At 41.3% G+C, this 18633-nt stretch overlaps 1 protein-coding gene across 2 annotated transcripts in view; it reads left to right on the forward strand.

Annotated features, from left to right (window-relative positions):
* NRG3 (neuregulin 3) overlaps window positions 1–18633 on the forward strand; it is a 1179966-nt gene that overhangs the window by 37448 nt on the left and 1123885 nt on the right. The window lies entirely within an intron of this gene.

Below are 18633 nucleotides of genomic sequence, written 5' to 3' on the forward strand. Positions count from 1 at the left end.
CAAAAATGTTCAAAGGAAAAGCCCTTCAGGAAATTGGACAAACACTATTTTGTAACCTAAATTAAAAAACATGTATTAAACATAACCTATGGAAAAAAACACAAAATAGCACATACTGCATATTATTTAAACTAGTGTTAAACATTCTTAGACCCAAATACAAATTTCCAGTGTTGCTCATTTCTGCGAGGAACAGTGCTCGCCTGCCCTGGGGCTCTGTGCTTGGTTCTCTGTTCTCTGCAAAGTGAGGGCTGCTAACATAATTATTTTGATAAACTTGTTCTTAAAATGAGTTACATTTTTCCCAGAGCTAAGTTACTGATTGGAACTGATCCTCATCACTAATGTGTATTTGTGCCAGCAGATACTTATTTTGAAAGTCCTTTTTATTGGGTCACCAGTGTTATGATAGCCATTTCTTTCCCATCAGTTCTGATTGATGCCACGTGCATTTAGGAGCCTCACTGTTGCCTCATCTGTATCAACAAAATCTCAGAGGTATTTTGGCATTTGACCAAATAATTGCAAATTGTCCCAATTATCAAACTGGAGAGTTCATTTATTTTTGAGCTAATAATGGATTTTTAAAATAGAATTTTCAGGTAAAGCACCACCACAGATTAAAAGCCCATGGCTGTGTTGAGTCATGGCAGTTCACCCAGAGCTATTCTTGCCCCTCCCTTCACTCCTCAGGAATCAGTCTCCCTGGCCGCTTTAGCTCTCCTGAGCTGTTGCTTGAGAGAGATTGTACAACTGCATCAGAAATGGCCTCTCTACAGAATCACTCTTTAAAGGGTTGGGGCTGGTGAGGTTGGGTGTGGCATAGTCTCATTTGCTGCTCTTGTTCTGGGATTTTGTTTTGTGTGTGTTCTCATTCACTTACTCATACTTACCTTTTTTTCTTTTAGATGAGAATATCAGGTGAGACATTTCCTCTTCAAGTAATTGTTGGTGTTGTTATTGTTAAAACCATTCCTTTCACTTCCAATGCTCTCCTGACCCTGAAAAAGATTCTATATAGGGCAAAGGCAACACTATTTATCCCTGAATTCCTTGCTGTGAGTTTTGATACCAATTTAGAGAGAACCTAAGCATCTGCTCAAGTAAACATGTTTTCTTGAAAAAAAAAACACACAAATGATTGCTATTGCTTAGTTTAGAGTTGCCGTTATGCTTTTGAAGTGTACTGCAAGGGTAATATATGTTAACTACCAAAGATTAGAAAGTGCAGGCAAGTGAAACATAGAAAATCGCCAAAATCTTATTTACCAGGAAAAGTAATTGTTAAGAATCTCAAGATAATGCCTTTCAGATACTTTTCTTTTTCCTTGTCTTATTTTTTTCTATTTCTTTTTTGTATTTTATTTCAGCTTTGGATGGGGCATATGTATATGTGAATGTATTTGGATGCATACTAGTGTATTTTTACATATAGAGTACAATTTTGCATTGACTGTTTTAAACCTACTTCATCTGTGTTTTGTGGGGTTGGAGGAGAGCAGAATGCTGTTAGAGAGAATATACTAGAATAGATGACCAGGAAGATCTTTTTGACCAGTTACATTTATGAATGTGGAGAAGAACAGTGCTGGTGGAGATAATAACAGGTGAGAAGGTCTTTGTGTGGGGAGAAAACTCAGCTTACTCTTGCATCTGAAAGAACCATGGGAATGAAGCATAGAGGAAACTGGGAGGGTGAGTTGTAAGTTTGGCAGGGATCAGATCACCCAGGTGACTTCTAAGCCAGGCTTATTTAACTCGACACATCATTACTGTCTTTCCCTGGTCTATACTCTTTTTTTAAAAAAAAAATTGTTGTTCAATTACAGTTGTCGCCATTTCCCCCCTCATCTCTTCCCTCTCACCCCAGCCAAATTCCCCTCCCTCTCTTGTTCCACCCTTCCCCTTGGTTTTGTCCGTGTGTCCTTTATAGTAATTCCTGAAAACCTTTCCCCCCATTATCCCTGCCCACCTCCTCTCTGGTTACTGTCAGATTATTATTTCTTCCAGTGTCTCTGGTTATATTTTGCTTGCTTTTTTCTCTTGTTGGTTATGTTCCAATTAAAGGTGAGATCATATGGTATTTGTTCCTCACCAACTGGCTTATTTCACTTAGCATAATGTTCTCCAATTCTATACATGCTGTCACAGAGGATAGGAGCTCCTTCTTTCCTTCTGCTGCATAGAATTCCATTGCGTAAATGTACCATAGTTTTTTGATCCACTCATTTGCTGATGGGCACTCAGGTTGCTTCCAACTCTCAGCTACTATAAATTGTGCTGCTATGAACATTGGGGTGCATAGGTTCTGGTGCAGCCACTATGGAATTTCCTCAGAAAACTAAAAATGGAACTGCCTTTTGACCTGGCAATTCCACTGCTGGGACTATATCCTAAGAACCCTGAAACACCAATCCTGGTCTGTATTCTAAAAGCAGTAGAATGTGTTAAGAGCCTTGGCAATTGGAGTCAGGTAAATCTGTTGTGTAAACTCGGTCCAGCTAATTAATGTCGTCAAGTCTTAATTTCCAGATCTTTAAGATGGAGGTGTTATAGGTACTGCTTGATGGAGTCATTGGGAGGGAAAGTCAGATAACATGTATAAAGCAGTGACAGGGCTGGTACCATCTTTAATCAGTTTTATGATTAAATTTATTCGAGACAAAATAACACATTGACAAAATAACCAAGGGCTTGATCAAGAAAGATCATTTAGCCGAAGCTATTATGGAGCTTTCAATAACAAAACAATGAAATAAAACCTGCAACTGTCTTTCTTACTACCTTTTATAATGATCCAAGGTGCTCCATTGACCAGTGCCCTCATGCAGAGCCAAGTGCAATTACGTAGCTTTTCAGATATTAAGGGAAGAACTGTGTGGCCTTTCCAAGTTTTTCTCATCTAGCGCCTCACTCAGCGCTTTTGAAGTAGAAGGTGGTCAGTGAATCTGTATCGAATGTATGAGAAGCAATTGAGGCCACCATGAACCACATCCTTTCCTTTTCCAGAAAGGAGATCACATTTTTACTCCAATGAAAACTCTATCAAAAAGTCAAAATATGCTTTAAACATGTTTAAAATAGGTTTGGACTTTTAAAAAGGAGTTTGAAAATCTATAAGGTTATGTGATTACATGAAAAACATATGTCCAGAACAGCTATGGCACATGTGCCAACTGGTACAGCTGTGCAGACTGTCTAAGGTGGCATCATAATGTCTATCCACTTCTTCCAAGGTGCCACATTGATTACTAAAAATATTGGAGATCACTTCTGCATATCCATCAATAGTTACTGATGTAATGCTAATTTTCTCTGGTTTGTGAAAAATTATAATTATTTAAATCTTGTTTATATTTTTATGATGAGTGTGTGTTACTTTTATAATAATAAAAATAAGAAAATACTTAAATAGTAGCCTTCAGTTTCCCCCACACACAACTTATCATGCAACTCCATATTCATAGGTAGCATTTCCAACTCCTAGGACTAGGCCCACGTGCTTTTTTAGAATTTGAAAGTAATATCCACTGAGTCTCCAGATACTGAGGTGTCAAAGCTGATGTGGGTACCTGATGGGATCATTTAAAAATATACAGTCTGCTGTGAAGAGACTTGAATTTTGATTCTTGCTGTGGTCATTTCCTAGGTATAAACTCTTGGGTCTCATCATTTGTAAAACTGGAAAACAGTTCCTCTCTCAGGTGATTTTTAGGCTATCTAGTGATTCAAATTAGATACGAAAGTACTTTTAAGCTATCTACACAAACACAAGCAGCTATTTTTTATTGTGATTTATTATTATAGTATCCTGTGAAGGCCCAAGGCTTTATTTTTATCTACGATCACTTGGTCAAGTGTTTTTAGACTGGAATAATTTGCCTTTATTAAAGCAGTTTATTCTTCATTAATGGCTTATTATCTTTGGAAAATAGATCTGTAATTTATAATTTATGTGACTATACTGGGATATAGGCTGCACTGCTCTTCCTTAAATACATCTTTTCCATATATTAAACATCAGTTGGATCTGGAGATCTTTGCTTTTCTGCCTTCAGACTAGCCATTGTCCCTTTTAGTACCTGATACTCAATGCTGAGTATAGAAGTGCTTTCTTTGGTTACGATTGGTCAGCAGCTTGGAGAGGCTAGATTTTTGACCATATAAAATTGCAGAAAAATATGGATCTTAGGTGACCATGAAGGAAATAAAATGGGTGTTGAGCAGTTAGGAATTTATGTGGTTTAAGTTTTCTTAAAATGGATCATGCAAACTCTAGATATTTCTTAATATCACCTCTTCACCCAAACACACAACGTGGAATATTGTTTGAAAATTTTTTGGTGCTCAGCTTTGGAGATGTTTTGCATCAGTAAGTAATAAGGAGCTGCTTGGCACTGTTAAATATGCAGTGTTGGCTTATCTCACCAGTAAATGAAGCAGGGGAGGTACTGCAGTAGCTACCTGCTAGAAACCTCCACCCCAACCCTAGTCCTCTGATACCTGGAATTTGTCTAGCACCTTTGTGGATTCCCTGACATCCTCCCAGATGGGAGAGCACATTTATTCCTTCTACCTGCCCCGGAAACTGGGAAGATGTGTGATGATTGTTCTGTCCTCTGGACATCTGGAATATCATTAGAACTTTGAGATTTCAGGAAATGCGTATTCCTCTACTCTCAGGACAGGCCTGTGTCTCTCCGGTAAGATGAGAGACTACATCAGGCACAGTACTGCCCAATAGGAATATGTGAGCCACATATGTGATTTAAGGTTTCCCTGTAGGCATACTGAAAAATAAAAAAAAAAAAACAGGTGAACTTAATTTTAATAATATATCTAACTTCACTCAATATAGCAAAATATTATTTCAACATGCAATCAGTACAAAATTATAAATGGAATACTTTATTTTGTGTACTAAGTATTCAGAATCTGTTGTGTAATTATACTTGCAGCACATCTCAAATCAGATTAGTCATATTTCAAGTGCCCACTAGCCACACATGGCTACTATATTGGACAGTTCATGTCTGTTCCTTATGCCTTACCATCCTGGCCCATAGGAGAAAGTGCCAATTCCATGCTACAGCCTTTCCCCTTCAATAAATAATTTTCAGTCTTCTAATAATTGTATAATTTACTGTGTTTTGGTTATGTGACCATGGAACTTAAATTTCAGTTAATGAATCAAATTATAAAAAAGATAATAGGTAATATAAACAAAATGAAGTATCTGTATATCTGTTAATTGAATCATACTGAATCAGCTAGATATGAATTTTCAAAAATCTGAGGGGTAGATTGAGATCATCCTAGTTACTGTCATATTCTATAAGAAATATGAGACTCTGGCTTTGGCAGGGCTGTGGGTAACATCTAAAAGCATTAGTCATTTTCCAAAAGCAGGTGAAATCAAGGTAGAATGATGAACTGATGGGACTTCCTTTAAAGAGGCCTAGTATATACTCTTTAGATGTCAGACACAAAAATAACAATGTGGACTGAAATCTGTTATCAGCAAAACTCTAGTTCAGGGGCAAGAATTGCCATTTACAGGTATCAGTTTGGATTTGAGGTGAACCTTTGTTGAGTATCTTCTGAGTCACACAAGGAAGGCTGAGTAGTAATGTATAAAAATAATAGTCTTTACCAAGTTTTCACTTATGTTAGTCAGGGGTTTTATATACTTTTAAAACTTAATTTTTACACAAAATATCACTGAGTAGGCACTATTATTATATCCCTTTAGTGAATGAGGAAATCAAAGCACAGAAATGTTAAGAAATGGGTCAAGGATCACCTGGACATTAAGTGGAGAAAGCAAGACTTTGGCCCATTTCTATCCAGCCCTAAATCATGTATTTCTGGACTACATTGTTTTCCTGATTAAGCAGTATGGTTCAAAGCATAAATAACTAACTAGTCACAGATTATAGACATGTATCTGGATGAATGGAGAAGATTGATTATGCATTGTCTAATTTTAGCCAGGTAAGATTGAAATGAAATTATTAATTTGCTTAAATCAACTTATTTAAGAACCAATTCAGATGCCTCTTTATATCAAGAGCTCCACTTCAAACACTTTATTTGGAATTCATATCTCCTTCCTCTGATCTCGCCAAACAATTTACACATCTCATGGTACATAATAACCTTCTTTAATTGTAGTTGTAGATGAACATGTTTTTATCTGTCTTTCCTGTCCAGCTACTATATGTGCCTTATATAAAATAGTTGCTCAAATATGTGTCAAATGGGGGAGATAAATGGCTGGATGTACAGATATATGAATGATGAAATTCATAAATGAATGGAAGAAAACATGCTTGCCTCCTTCAAAATAAGAGAACTGTTTTCTGTAAATTAACTTCAGAGTAGCTTTTGGGTAAAACTTTTTTGATTATGATGATCACTTGCAACAACTCTTTGTAAGGGAAGGGCTGTTTTTTAGTATTCAAATAGTCACGTCTTGGGAGCATTAAACATTCCTATTATGCACGCAATGGTTTGTTATCTACCAGGTGCAGACAGTTGTTTCTTTTTTTAATGTTATTTTCTTTTAGAGGGGAAGGGAGGCTAAGGAGAGGGAAAGGATCATCAATGTGATAAACATCGATCAATTGCCTCTTGTATGCACCCGACCAGGGACCGAACCCACACCCAGCCATGTGCCCTGACTGGGAATGGAACCAGTAACCTTTTGCTTTGTGGAACGATGCCCACCCAACTGAGCCACACAGGTCAGGGCTAGGCAGTTTTTCTTTGATTTCACAGCACTAGCTTTACACATTTAAAAAATCTTCTTCCCCCCTCACCCCTCTAAGTTGTACCTTATTGAGGATACGACTAAGAGCTTTGGACACTGCAGAAATCACTGTGATCTTTCAGCAGGAAAATCAGTTTTCATAACTGTTAGTTTTCAGGGGACACAGGCACTGTTAACCCTTTCACATGGTTAGGGAAAAGTTATACAATGACGATGTTTAGCCTGGTGGAATACTTTGGTTGATCTTGAAGAAGATCAGGAAACAAAATGGAGATGTGGCCTGAGTGGAAAAGAAGTAGTTCTATCATACTCAAATGCACAATCTATTACTTTAGATATCATTTGGAATGTTTACAAAATGGCTGTATGAAAGTGTTGCCCACCCACCCCAGGCTCCAAAAGTGGATTGATTGAGTGATTGATTTGTAAACAAACTAGTGGAGTCCCACTGCCGGCCGCCCATTGACAATAACTCTCGAGATAGAGTTCAGTTGAAAGGAAGGTGATATTTTTATTTAATTAGAGGTATACACAGATTTCTTGATGCCCACCCCCTGCCTCAGCCACTGGAGGAGTGAGCAGGCTGATGGTGGGTGGATGCTGCAGCTTCCCATGGCTTCCTGTGGGGGAGGGGCCTGGGGTTCATTACTGGACCATACTGTCTTCTGGGATCTGCTGGCCCAGATTGCATCTCCATGCCCTGCTACCCACTTCTTACCAGCCTTGCTCCCAATACCTGTAGTGCTCTGGGTCATGCCAGAAGTGCTCAGGGCAGAGTGTGGTGGTTGCCAGCCCAAGCCAGAGGTGTAGGCCACGGGTGGTGGAAAGCCATTGTGCCTTCCCACCTGGGGGAGGGGCACAGGGATTACTGGCCCTCACTGCCCTTAATCTTCCCACCCAAGCCTCCCTGAGTTCACTGGCCTGAAATTCCTTCCCTCCTTTCTTACTGGAGCTTGCTGTGCTCCAGGCCTGCCCGGAAGCACTCAGGGAGGAGTCCCAGAAATGTTCCCAGGCCACCCAGTCTCCAAAGTTTGGGGTCCAGGAACTCCAGCCCCCATTGGTAGGGAAGGAGGTTGGTAGTGAAGGAATTCCAATAGAGCAGGGTTCCCACCTTCTCTCCTTTTAGAGGCTCCCCCCAAATCCCCCACACAGTGGAGGCAGATGGGAGAGTATGTTCCTCCCATTCAATTATCTTCCAAGTTTCTGGTGCCAGCCTTGCACACCTTTTTTTTTTTTTTTCTGTGTCAAACACATGTCATCCCAGTTGCCAGGGTGACACAAGAATGCACTGTCTTCAGCTGTTCTCCACCCCTCCCCATTTCTGAGAGGAATTCCCCCTGTTACAATTCCCCCCTTTAATACTCTGGACACTTGCAATCTTGTACGGGCATATGGACAAAGGTCTCATTATTTTATAACTACTTCTTGCTGACCAAGGAGCATAGTCCTATCTATCCCTCAGTCCAGAGGTCCCTAACAATGGAGGTCTGAAGTGGAGGGGAGCTTTCAGGTAGGGGTGGAGGATCTTGCAAATGGTTGTCCCTGGAAAGTGGAATGCACAACGCAGAAGGATGGCATTACTGGATGAGTTGGCATCTTTGTTGTATAATGGAGGTGACAAATTCGTCAAGAGGGTTAGAAGGCACAAGCTGAACCATAACAACTAAGTGAGAAAAGTAGGGAGTGATTATACAGTATTCCTGATGAAGGGGAAAATGGCTCCTTATAGAAGGGTGTGCAGGGCATGTCACACTAAAGCCTTACTGCTTACTATATTCAAATAGGCTTAGGGAAGTATCCTGAGATTACCCCATTTAACACTTCTGGACCTTTCTGTCTGAACTGTTAAGGCAGAGAAGAAAGTAGTTTTAAAGCCAAGGTAATAGGCCATCCCACACTTTACCAACTCAGCTGTTTAGTCAGCCAAACCACTGAGTCCCAGGAGGCAGGGATGCAGGTGGGCTTCTAAAGTGGGGCCTATACCACTTCTGAGTCCGTAAGACTGTCTTTTGAGAAGACATTCAGTTGCAAGGCCTTTGCTGGAATGATATTAAGCAGTGACAATTTGTCATCATGAAGTTATACCAGTTCAACTCGAGTGCAAACAAACTTTGAAGACAGCTGCACTAGAGTCCGAGGATCACAAATGAACATTGTGATTTTCCATAAAACCTGATTCCTCTCCTAGATCACCATCGTTGGCCTCAAAAGGACTGCCACTTTTCATTATTGCCTCATCGTTTGCATAAAAAAAGACCAGCACTGAATACATAGGCTTAAGTCTACTTTGCTGGAACTTCCGCAAGTAACCCTTCAGACTGACCTTTAGTGAGTCCTTCAGGGCTTAGAAGCCAAGTCCTACAACTACCATACAGTCTTGCCTGCAGTACTGTGTCCCCCAAGTCCTCGAGGTTTCCATCCTGTCTTAAGGTTCCTCCTTGCCATCTTTCAGGAAAGCAACCTTCATTCCTTCCCTTGAAAGATTGACATGAACCACATTACCAAACAAGGTACTAGACCATTTCTCCGAGGTTTTTTAGCTTCCAAATTCAAATTTAGTTCCTCAAGGCTTTCTGGTAACAAGTGGATCCCAGAAATGCCTCCTTGAGGCATGACATTTCAATCAGTCTTGATTATTAGAACCATAATTTGAAACTGGTCTTATTGGTTTTATGCAAACGAAACTTTATATTATTATTTATTCATTAAGAGTGTCAAATTCTAGAGGAATCAGGGAGAAAAATACAAAGCAAAGAGGGAAATCCTTGTCCTTCCAGGATCCACCAGAATTGCATTTCCATGCCATATATCCGTCATTACTTCCTAACCTAATGTGAGGTTTTAACCCTTAGGAACCTCAATTTCTTTTCAAAACAGAATCAAAACAAATACCCAAAGCAAAAACCATACTTCCAAAAAATAATAAAAGGGGATTAAAACTAGCCTTAGAATCTTGTCTCTCACAAACTGGCGAAACTAACCAGTCACACAGACAACCTTTCTCAGGTTCCACATAGCACAAAGCCCTAGTGGTAGAGACGTTCTATCATGTCAGCTGGTTCTAACTGGCACCAGATGACCTTTCCTAGGTCCAAAATGGCCCCAAACCCCAAAGAGCAGAGAGATGTTCTCCCCTCAGCCAGATTCTACTCAGTCCCAATAGCATGAAGCTACAGTGGTACAGGCATTCTCTCACTTAACAGTGCATTCACTCATCTTCCGGCAGAGATACCACCTCTCACCAACCAGTCTCATGGGTGAGACATTCTTTCTCATTCCAGCTGGCTCTAACTAGCACCAGATGACTTTTCTTAGGTCCAAATGCACAGAGTTCCAAATGGCAGAGACATGCTCTCATGCCAACTTGTACCACAAATGACCTTTATGGGGTTCAAATGGCATAAAGCCTGAAACAGCAGACAGGGGATTCCAAGTGTAAACAAAATAGCTAAGTTCCCTAAGTCCAAAAGATCAGAAAACAAGAAATACAACAGAACCCAAAGCACAGGATAACTCAGTCCAAGCACTGAGGTTTCTTTCAAAAACGAAAAAATCCACACACTCCATTCTATGGCCTCTACACCCTTCACACCCTCCCCCCCCTTTTAGCTTTATATATGCCTTACAACTTTCTACAAACCTTTGCTACCTTCATAGAACCGTCTTACTCAGGAAAAAACATAACTCACTTTCAATCCTGTCATTTTTAACAGTGGAACAGACCATACTCAAACTCAATATCTGACAACTAAAAATCTCTAAATTTGTGAACACATAAAGTAAAGGAACACTGTCACTTTTCATTGGGGCTCACTCTTTTAAAAGAGAAATTTCAAGTCTCCTTGCAGAGTGCAGTTCCCACTTTCCTTTTCAGCATCAACCACAGCAGCAGGTTTGAATTCTTCTCAGGTGATACCCATTTTATTTGTGTGTGGTGGATCCAAGGCTTAATTCCTGCAAGATTTAGAGAAGAATGTGTTATCAGTAGGTCATCATGGGGACCAACCAGTTCATTGCTCAGCTAACTGCTGTTCAGGTTCTTGAATCTTCTGCATCTTTAGTAAGACTCAGTCCCTCAGTTGGTGGCCGTAAGAGCTTGTCAGATGGGTAGGCAAACCTGCAATGAGCAAACTTGTGCAGAATGGTTAGTGTTTGCCGTAAACGTTGTACCTATTGCTTAATTTGCCACTAATGCTCCAAATCTAGTGGTGGTACTCCCATAATCGAGATTTTGAAGGGTCTCCCATAAACTATTTCAAAAGGGCTTAAGCCCTACCTGGTGTGGTTCAGTGGACTGAGTGCTGGCCAGTGAACCAAAGGGTTGCACATTTGATTCCCAGTCAGGGCACATGCCTGGGTTGCAGGCCAGGTCCCCAGTTGGGGGCACAGGAGAGGCAACCACACATTGATGTTTCTTTCCCTTTCTTTCTCCATCCCTTCCTCTCTGTCTAAAAATAAATTAATTAAACAAAGCAAAACAGAACAAAACAAAACAAAAGGGCTTAACATAAGCCCACTTTTGGGTGCTACCCTAATCTAGAGCAAATCAATAAGAAGTGCCTGGTCCCATTTCAAATGTGTTTTCTGGCATATTTTTGCCAGAGTCTTCCTTATTGTGTGATTCGTTTTCTCAGTATTTCCTATAGATTGAAGTCACCAAGATGCAGGTAGTTTCTTTTCTTATTTGCAGTGCCTGTCCAATCTTCTTGAAGCTCTCTGAAGTGAACAATGGTCCACTGTCACTCTCAGTACTGTGAGGAAGTCCAAACCTAGGAATTACTTCTTTTAGTAGAAGTTTTGCAATCTCAGTTGTTTGGTGTGTTTTTTTTTTTTTTTTTTTAGTTCTAGTGGGGTGTGTCTTTACCTATCCAGAAAAAGTGTCCACAAAATCTAATACAAATTTGAAATTCTCTCTGGTTTTAGGCATTTGTGTAAAGTCTACTTGACAGTCCTCAAATGGTTATAACCCTTTATATTATATTCCCTGTTTTTGCTGGGGTGTGTTCTGTATTAGAATTGTTTTTGGCATATTTCTGATAGGCTTGGGTAATTCTTTGAACGGTCCTTTGCAAATGGGGTCCCTTTATATGTGACGTAATGAGGTGCATGCAAGCATCTCTTTCGTATTGGGTCTTTTCATGTAAATATTTGAGATAGGAGAGCCTTGGAAAGTAAGATCATTCTATGGGTATTGATTTTCCATATGGAATTGGGATTAGTGTTAGTGAATCTCCATTCTTGGGCCTGTTCCTCATCTCATTCTCTCTAATGAGGTTTAAATTTTGACTAGTCCAAGCAGGGGATCAAAACCCCTAAGTGAGGTGGCCCTCCAGCAGCTTGGCTTGCTGCCTTATCAGCAGTTTGGTTTCCCTGGCTCATTTGGGCCCTTTGGTGTTTTGAGCAGTGCATTATGGCAACCTGGCCTGGTAGATTCACTGCCTCTAGCAATTGTAAAATCTCTGTATGTTTAATCCTTGTTGCCTTAGGTTAAGAGTCCTCTCTCCTTCCATATTGCTGCATAGGCATGGATTGTCATGATGGCATACTTGGAGTCCATGTAGATGTTAACCTTCTTTCCCTGGGACAGTAGTAAGGCCCTTATGAGGGCTAATCAGTTCAGCCTTCTATGCTGAGGTTCCCAGCACAAGGGCATGGGCTTCTACCACCTTGTCTACAGTGACTGCTGCATACCTGACTTATCGTTGTCCCTTGTCCATGAAGCTGCTCCTGTCTGTGTACAGTTCCCAGTTGGGTGCCCACAGTGGCTGGTTCGTTAGATATGGCCTACTAGAATAAATTTGGTCCATAATTTTCAATCAGTCATGCTGAAAGGCTGAGTCTTCTTCCATCTACGTGAGTAGAGTAGCTGGATTCAAAGTTGTGGTAGTCTGCAAAGTAATATTTGGGTTGTCCAGCAGAATAGCCTGGTATTTCTCCATGAACCCTGCTTTAAGCCAACCCCCTCTTTTCTGTTCCAATAGAATTAGGACCTGGTGTGGTACCACTACTGTAGTAGGTGCTCCCAAAGTGAACTTCTCAGCTTCCTGCAAGATGTCAGAGGTAGCTTCCATTGCTCAAAGACGTGGTAGTTAACCCTTCGTCTTGTGATCTAGCTTCTTTGAGAGATAGGCTTTGGGTCTGGGGATGTTTCCCAGAGTCTGGGTTAATAAACCCAGTCTAATCCCTTGGCTTTCATGAACATACAATTTGAAAGGCTTCTGTAAATTGGCAATCCTAGTGCAGGAGCCAAAACCAGCTTTTCCTAAAAGGTATCAAATGCTAATTGACAATCTCTTGTCAGTTCAAAAGGTTCAGAGTCCAGTCCTTTCAAGAAATTGTACAGTGGTTTTGTTATAAGCCCAAAGTTTGGGATCCAAATTCAGCAGAACCTTGTAATCCCTAAGAAGCCACCAAGCTGCCTTCAGATTTCTGGGATTTTTAGTGTAGCAATGACTTGTTTTCTTTTTGCCATCAAACTCCCAGTGCCCTGTTTCAGTTGAAATCTCAGATATGCCACCTCCTGTTTGCAAATCTAGGCCTTGTGATATGATACTTTGTAACCCCTTTTTGCCAAATGATTTAGAACTGTGATGGTATTGAGCAGACAGTCCTTACAGGTACTGCTAGTTATCAATATGTCATCTACATATTACAGAAGAACTCCTGATTTCAATTGATATCCCCTAAGTCCTTGGCTAATACTTCACCAGATATAGTCGAGGAGTTCTTGAATCCTTGTGATAGCACAATCCAGGGGTATTGGAGTGTAGCTTTTGTTTCTAGGTCCTGCCATTCAAAGGTGAACAATAGTTGAGTCTCTTCATCTGCTGGGATGCAGAAAAAAAGCATACTTCAAGTCTAGGACTGAAAACCACTTGCCAGTTTCTACCTCTAGGCACCGTGGTCAACAGAGTATAGGGGTTGGGCACCATAGAATGAATGGCCAGAATGAAAAATATCGTTTATGGCTTAAGATCCAGTACAAATAGTTACTCATCTGAGTGAGACTTTTTGACTGGCAAAATGGGAATGTCATAAGGAGCCTAGAATGACTGAATTAGTCCTGATTTTAAGACATTTTGTGATATTGTAGAACCCCCCCTCTACAGCTTCCTTCTTGAGGGGGTACTATTTCTTCCCTGAGATCCATGCACCCTCTTTTAGGTTAGCTTTTATGAAGATGTTAACCACTTTACACCTGGGTATTCATTAGCCCAGACAGTTTGATTGACCTGTCCATAGATTTTAGGTGCAATGAATTCACCTCTGGGACCTTCCAGGCAAGTCAGAAATGCTTGGAACTGGAGCATGTTCCAGTGGGAACTCTATGTGTAGTTGCTGCTTTTAGGGAGAAAAGGTTATTTGGACATGCAATTCACAAACTAAATCTTGGCCCAGCAGTCTGGCATCTCGAGAAGACTATGGGTGTTCTTTTGATCCCCAGCTGACATTCTAGGGTTTGAAGGAACACCTGTTTTTGTAATTGTTCAGTGACTCCACTACCCATTACTATATCCAAATTTCTTTGATTGCTCTTGTACTCAGCACTGAGTATGTAGTTCTCGTATCTGTATCTATAGGTAAATCAGTTGGCTTGTTCCCCACTATCAACCATACCTGTAACTTTTGTGGGGAACTAATAATAGGTCAGGAGGTGTCCAAGGGAGCCCCTGGGCATCCTCATTTGTTGTCAGACTCCCCTTTTTAGCATTTTTCAGTGAGGGTTTCCATCCCTACTTTTTCTTCTGAACTTTGGATACTGCTTTCTACAATAGCCCTCCTTCTAGCAATAGGCACATTGATTGGTGCCTAGTGGGCCTCTCTTTTTCTGTTTAGGGTCCTGACTCTTCTGGCTTCACCACCCTGTTTGTAAGAACACTGTTCCTTGCTTCCTGGGAGCTGTAGACTTTAAAGGCTATGTCTACCAGCTGAGAGAAATTAATTTCCAATGCCCCATCTAAAGTCTGGAGTTGCTTTCTGATATCCAGGACACTTTGCCCAATGAAAGGCATGTTCACCATCTGTACATTCTCTGGTGCCTGTGGATCAGCATCAGTATGCTTTCTATAGGCCTGATATGTCCTCTTTAAAAATGCAGAAGGGTCCTCATCTGACTTTTGCTGAAGGGCATGTATCATATTCAAACTCTTTTTCCTCAGCACCCCTTCTTAAGCCCTTTTAGTATGTACTTTCTGTAGTGTTCCAGGAAGGCTAGGCCTCTAGCATTCAGGTTCTAGTCAGGCTCTTTCAGGGGAATTGCCACAGCTGGGTTGGGGGTCCCTTTGAGATTCTCTTGGTGGAGATGTTGGCCCTCTTTGTTAGCTTTTTTTGTAACCAGCTGTCTCTCATCCGCTGTTACGATATTGAGGAGAGCCTGTACATCTGCCCATGTTGGATAATGAATGGGTGATAAAATCTTCCATTCTCTGAGGATCATCCCTCTATGAGAGGTTGGAATTCTTCTAATTCAGTAAGTCTGTAGTGGAGAACAGAGTATGAGCCCAATAGTAGTAGCCAACAGACTATCCTTCCTGCTTTATTCCACCAATGGGATATTACTTCAAAGGAAACTGCCTTGTTCCAGATAGGGAGGGTCCCCTGGCCAAATTGGGTGCCCTGGCAATCTTCGAAGGGGAGACCCATCCTTTGGCATACAGGAGTGGGACTGTTGCCTCTTTGGGCTCTTTCCTGCAATGAACCTTGTGGCCCTTGAGTTCAGGGCATTAGTGAGGCTCATTTCCTTGTTCTTTTTTCTTCTTGTGTACTATCAGGAAGAGGTTTCAAGGCACCTTGCCTTCTCTGCAACATTGAATGGACCTCTGTCACTGGTGAAATCCTATTATGCAATGACATAAATCCCTTGACATAACAGATTTCACCACCCATGGGCCAACTTTTCCCACAATCCAAAACATACATATAGGCCACACAATATTCCTTAGACATTGGGTAATGGCTGTATGTACCCTCGTCTGCTAAAATTCTATCCAGTGGACTCTCTCTAGGAACCAACACAGATTGTCCCCCTCACCAAGCCTGCTGTCCCAGATATACAACAGGCCCAACCCATGACCGAAAAAAAGCCAGACAACCTGGGAATATACAGAGAAAACTGGCATCCATGACTCCATTATTTTATAACAAATACAGCTAAGTTTTTCTGTCAACCAATCTCACAATCAGTAAACCCAAGCAATGGGATTCCCCAAAACAGCTAGCTCTCACCCAGACTCTGGTTCACAGCCCTAAAACTCAGGTGATCTTCTCTCCTTTTTAGAGTATTCCCTTCCCAGACTCATTTTCTTTCCACCTGCCGGTCGTGTTTAAGTGGCGGATATCCCTAGTGGGTGTGTAGAGCAATTTTGAGCAACTTGGAGGACCCATAGTCCCGTTCCTTGTGGGGGTCAACCTGCTGCAAGAGGCTAGGGCCCCACATTGGGTGCCACTACTGTAACTGAACTAGTGGGGTCCTACCGCCTGCCTCCCATAAGCAATAACTCTGGAGACAGAGTCCAGTGGGAAAGAAAATGGACTTTTTATTTACTTGTAGATATACACAGATTTTTTGATGTCCCCGCTGCTGGAAGTGTGAGCAGGATGCTGGCAGGTGGCTGTTGCAGCATTTTCCCATGGCTTCACATAGGGAAGGGGTTCAGGGCTTGTTGCCCAGCTGTGCTGACTTTTGGAGACCTGCCTCCTGCAACTGCTGACCCAAATCATCTCTCCCCACCCTGCTGCCCCCTTATTATTGGCCTTGCCCCCAGTACCTGCAGTGCTCCAGGTCAGGCCTGAAGTGCACAGAGAGGGATGCGTGGCTTGCTGGTCCATGCTGCCCTGAGTCCCCTGGCCCAAGCCTCACCAAGCCTGCCGGCTTGAGCCTTCTTGGCTCCCCTCCCCTTCTCTCTCCTCTTACCAGAGTTCAGTGTGCTCAGGGCCCTCCCTGGAGGGCTCAGGGAGAACCCAAAAAGTTCCCCAGGCCTTCGAGTTTCCATGATCTGTGAATGGACCTCTGTCACTGGTGAAATCCCACCAGGAACTGTGACTCCCATCAGTCAGGAAGGGGGAGGAGAATCCAAGAGAGCAGTGTTCTGCCTGCTCTCCTTTTAAAGGCTCCCTGCAGATCCCCAGCACAGTGGAAGCAGATGAGAGGTATGGCTCCCCCATTCAGTTACTTTCCTAGTTTTTAGTGCTAGCCTTGAGCACCTCTTCCCCACCCCCATGTCATAGGCCCGTGGTACTGGTTGCTGGGGTGATGCACACATGCACTGTCTTTGAGCTTCTCCGTCCTTTCCCATTTCCGGGGGGGGGGGTGCCTCTGTTACAGATTGATTCATTTATTCATATTCTGGCTATATGTCATCTATCTATCTATCTATCTATCATCTATCTATGTAATTTTCCCTTATCTTTTTCCAGAAATGATTTAAGCTGACCCATGCATCTGTTGTATTTTGAATGTTTCTTTGTATGCCAATGACTAGTTTCCCACTGAATTGATCTAAAGAATGACAGTCCTCTGATTCAGAAGTGAATTTGGTTGTGATAGTGCTCTTTTTTTAATAGTATATGAACAGAAGAAAACACACATATAAATTTGTGACAGCATTTTTGGATTCTTGGATAAGGCGTTTAGTCACTTTTGGTTATTTATAAAACCAATGCAAAACTATTTTTTCTGTTAACATGTTTTCTGGATGTTTTGTTGGTAAATGATATTTCATATGCGCTGTTTCAGGAGCTAGTAGTAATGAAGCATAAAGATGCACCATTTGTGGCATGCATTTCTTTGCATTGTTATCACTGGAAAATTATTTTAAATCCAGTCAAAGGAAGGTTTTCAGGCAAATAAGGACTTGCTGAATAGAGAGTTGTATAATTTTACTGATCAGGTACCATTAATTTTTCTTTTTATTTTGTCTGCTGCAAATGCTTTTTTTGACTTTGTTCGTGCTTCTGTATTTCTCCCATGGCATCTAACTGACCAACAACAGTGAATAGTCTGCCTTTTACTGTCAAACAAGTTGTGGAATGCATCTGGTACATTACCAACCCAATGTTTTTTTTTTTATTTGTTTTATCCCATTAACTGTTATTACATCATAAAATGCTGTTTTGATTCAGTTATAGTATAGGCCTCTTATTTCCAGTTGTGGGGGGAGTAAATGCAAGAAATAATTCATTCTTCATTCAATGGCTATTTATCGACTCCCTTTTAGGTTCAGTGCAGAGTGTGTATGACAGGGGCTTGGCTTAGAACTTCATGTGTAAGGGTTTAGGGCACTTGCTAAACTGTGAAGTGGGTTGCAGGGCTAGAAAAAGTACTGGGTCAAGAGAGGATGTAAGAATGTAGGAGCTCTGAAACTCAGATGCACAATTGCCTCAAAACCAGGTGTTGATACTAAGTCTGTCTCTTAAACCTATGAGTTTGCTTAATCTGTGAAGACAGAGTAGTAACACTTAATTTTAGATCACTCATCAGGACTAGTATTAACATGTGAGTCACATAGCACATTTAGGAATTCATAAGTAATATTGGTTGGGGGTTATTTTCATTATTATCATCATCATCAAATATGACTTGTCACTTCTAACAACCTCACTGTATTTGGGGTAAATAAGATTGTGTGGGAGTGTATTTTATTAAAGATGGGGTGGAATTCTTATGCAGTTTCATTGTCAACATGGATTTGACAGATGACTAACACCCCTCTTCCTTAATGGAGGGAAGCTGATGTTGAAAATTGGGAAGAATTTAGGGTGTGAGAACCAAGACAACTAAAAGACTTAGGAGGTAGGCAAAATGTGACTCATGAAAACACCGAGGTGCCACCAGAGAATTCGGTCTGAGGAGCAGAGTTGGG

This window comes from Sturnira hondurensis, unplaced genomic scaffold, assembly GCF_014824575.4.
Source record: "Sturnira hondurensis isolate 20B ecotype Veracruz unplaced genomic scaffold, ASM1482457v3 Scaffold0006496, whole genome shotgun sequence".
Taxonomy (NCBI): Eukaryota; Metazoa; Chordata; class Mammalia; order Chiroptera; family Phyllostomidae; genus Sturnira; species Sturnira hondurensis.